At 47.0% G+C, this 3,295-nt stretch overlaps 1 pseudogene; it reads right to left on the bottom strand.

The window, feature by feature from the left end:
• Window positions 1-1,177: 1,177 nt before the first annotated feature.
• The window catches only part of LOC122151233, a 48,997-nt pseudogene continuing 46,879 nt past the window's right edge, over window positions 1,178-3,295 (bottom strand).

Here is a 3,295-nt window from a genome sequence, read left to right as displayed (position 1 = left end):
AAGGAAGATGGGGCAATCTACTTCCGTAGTGATACTGCCTCGGAAACCCAAGGAGGGATCGCTATGAGTCGGGTCTGACTCGACGGCAAACAACAACAACAACAACAACAACCAAACGGTCAGTTGTTGGAATTCTTCAGCTGCTTGAGGGAGAAAAAAGAGTCAATTTGTTTCTGTAAAGATTCATAGCCTTGGAAGACCTATGAGGCAGTTCTACTCTGTTCTATAGGGTCACTATGGGTCTAATCCATTTGATGGCAGTGGGTTTAGGTTTGGGGTCAGCTCCTCCTTCAATTCCCTGACTCAGAAGTTGAGGGGTAAGACTTTCTTACTTAGGTAGCACTATAGCGAGGCCTGGAGGAGCTCTGGTAGTGTAGTGCCTAAGGCACGTGATTGCTAACCAGAAGGCTGGCAGTTCAAACCCACCAGCCACTCATCTGAAGGAAGGTTGGGCCATCTACTTGTGTAGGGATACCACCTCGGAATCCCACAGAGGGGTCACTATGAGTCGGGTCCAACTCAATGGCACATAACAAAAACAACAATATAGTGAGGCCTGGGGGGTGGATCAAAGATGAGGACAGGCTCTCATACCTGTCTTCATTCACATTTACCTGGGACCAGGGCAGGTGGAAGACCCCAGAGCCCTGGCCCCCAGGACTGAAGGTCAACAGTGAGAGAATTAGTTCCCTGTAGGGAGGGAAAAGGAAGCGATCTGCTCCTCCTGCCGTCACAGTTTAGGTGAAGACTTTGGCCTATTCCTTGATCCCTGGGCCAGGGTCCCTGCCTGCTGCCCTGCACATCTGAGGGCCTGACTCTAAGGCTGGTGGCAGGGCGGGAGGGTCCAGCATTTCCGGCCTGCTGCTTCTAAGGAAGGCCACCAGGTGGTCTGACACACAGGAGTCCTTTGCAGATCTTAAACTTTCAGCCCAGCAGAGTCAAGTGGGTAATATGGTGACGGAGGGAAGTAATTGGATAAGTAATGTCTGGTCCCACTACAAAACTTTATTTTTAATTAGAATAGAATACAATTTCAAATCTTTCCTCCAAAAAGAAAAACAAACACCAAAAACCCAAAAGCAAAATGCTGTGACTCCACTCATTTCAAGACCTATATACAACAACATACATGTAAGTGGTTTTCTGTTTTTTGTTTATTATTTTTTTTAAATAAATTTCATGTTCGCATGTCTATAGAGTTAACCAGTTTCCAGAAACCTGCCCTGGCAGAGCAAGGGGAGCACTGCTTCCAGCCCACTTCAAAGCTGATTACATGCCCCGGTGCTTTTAGGTGCCAAGTGGCAGCGTGTGGAGGACTAAATACCCGCAGTCTGTGGGGTCAGAAAGCTTTAAATATGTATGTATAGGTACTTCTACACGTGCCTGTAGAGACCCTGGGAGATCGACAGATTAGAGACATCCCATCCAGGCAGTTGGGAAACAGCATCTTCCTGTGTCCACCTGTTCTGGGGTGTCAGGGGTGCTGAGGGGGAAAAAGTCCTGGCTATTTGGTTGCAGGCAGGAGAGAACCGCCTAGTTTCCTCGTCCATGCTTGCCTCTTTCCTCTAAAACTTGCGCCGAGGCTTGGACTACATGCACCAGAAGCACAAATGTTCCACGTGCATGGAAAAAAAGGTACCAAAAATAATTCAAATATAAAGTTTTGGTTATATAAGGCCATTTGTTCAAGCTCACCCTGGAAACTTGTAACAGATATTTAAGCACTACAGTGAAAAGACATCTTAACATATATAGTTTTTTTTTTTTTTTAAATCTGAAATCATTCACTAAGATTTAAGTGTGTAAACATAAATAATAATTTAAAAAAAAAATCCCCTTGAGGACACTACAGAGTGGAATTGCCCCAAAGGGTTTTGAAGGCTGGAAAACAGACTGCCTCATCTTTCTCCCGCAGGGCAGATGGTGGTTTCCTATGCGCGGACCTTTTGATTAGCAGCTGAATGCTTTAACCACCCCACCACCGGAGAAAGCCTAATAAGGAAGCGGAGTGTGTGTGCGCGCACGCGCATGTGAATGCTTCCTCATGGGCAGGTTCGACGGAAGCCTTGCTGTGGTTCCCACAGTCATGGAGTAGCGAGGTGCCAGGATGCGATTACGATAAGGTGAGGTACTCAGTGCTGTTCGGTCTGGCAGTCCCCACACTTGGGGTGACTGATCAATCTCCCCAGGCAGTTCGTCTCTCCAGTGGCATCCACTGAGTCTCCTCGGAAGGAAGATGGGGCAATCTACTTCCGTAGTGATACTGCCTCGGAAACCCAAGGAGGGGTCGCTATGAGTCGGGGCCGACTCGAAGGCACACAACAACAACATCAAGTCACCTATTCTTCCCCCACTCCTCGGAAGGAAGGTTGGGCAATCCTACTTCCGTAGTGATACTGCCTCGGAAACCCAAGGAGGGGTCGCTATGAGTCGGGGCCGACTCGAAGGCACACAACAACAACATCAAGTCACCTATTCTTCCCTTCTTTTCAGATTGCAGCTCGGCTTTACTCTTTCTGGAGCTTCTTCGGATGGGGTAGAATTCCATGAGTTTGAGATTCTGTTGCATTTTCCCTTGAGCTTGTCTTCCGTGGGGCCTGTTTTCCCCCGATGGGCTTTTTTCAGGGTTGGCTTGGTGATGGTTGCGCTGGAAAATCACCAGAGGAGGTTGGAGATTTTGGTTTGGAAAAGGGATCAGGGTTCCTCTCCTGGCGTCTTTGATCTTCTATTCCTCTGACATCACCAGGATTGGGATTGCATTCCAGGCATTGCTTTTCTCCCCTGGCCTTTGACCTCCTGAAGTATAACTGAGTTCTCTGCCTGAAGAGGGGAACGCATTCCAGAGCACTTGTTCTGGCCCTTGTAGGTAAACATGTTCTCTGTGGTCAGTGCTGGGCATACTGGGGCCCCTCTGCTCCAGCATCTCCTGGCCAGGTGTCCTGGCTGCCACTGCCACCGCCTTTCCCACCACTTAGGCATTATTTTAAAAATATGTTTTATTGAAATATAATTTACTTACAGTGAAATACACTAAATTAAAGTGACATGGGTCAATTCATTTTTTTTTTTTGGCAGTGTTCCATCCCCTCTGCTCCCACCACTGGTAACCAACAAAGAGTTTCCTTTCATATATAAACCTTTCCTTGAGTTCTTACAATAATGAACTAATACAATATTTTTCCTTCTGTGATTGACTTATTTCACTCAGCATAATGTCCTCCAAGTTCATCCATGTTATGCGGTGTTTTGCAGATTCTACATTATTCTTTAGGCTTGCATAGTATTCCATTGTGTG

The sequence above is a fragment of the Orycteropus afer genome, unplaced genomic scaffold, assembly GCF_000298275.1.
Source record: "Orycteropus afer afer isolate SDZICR_OR568_19922 unplaced genomic scaffold, OryAfe1.0 scaffold00337, whole genome shotgun sequence".
Classification (NCBI taxonomy): domain Eukaryota; kingdom Metazoa; phylum Chordata; class Mammalia; order Tubulidentata; family Orycteropodidae; genus Orycteropus; species Orycteropus afer.
This window is presented reverse-complemented; position numbering and strand designations above follow the sequence as displayed.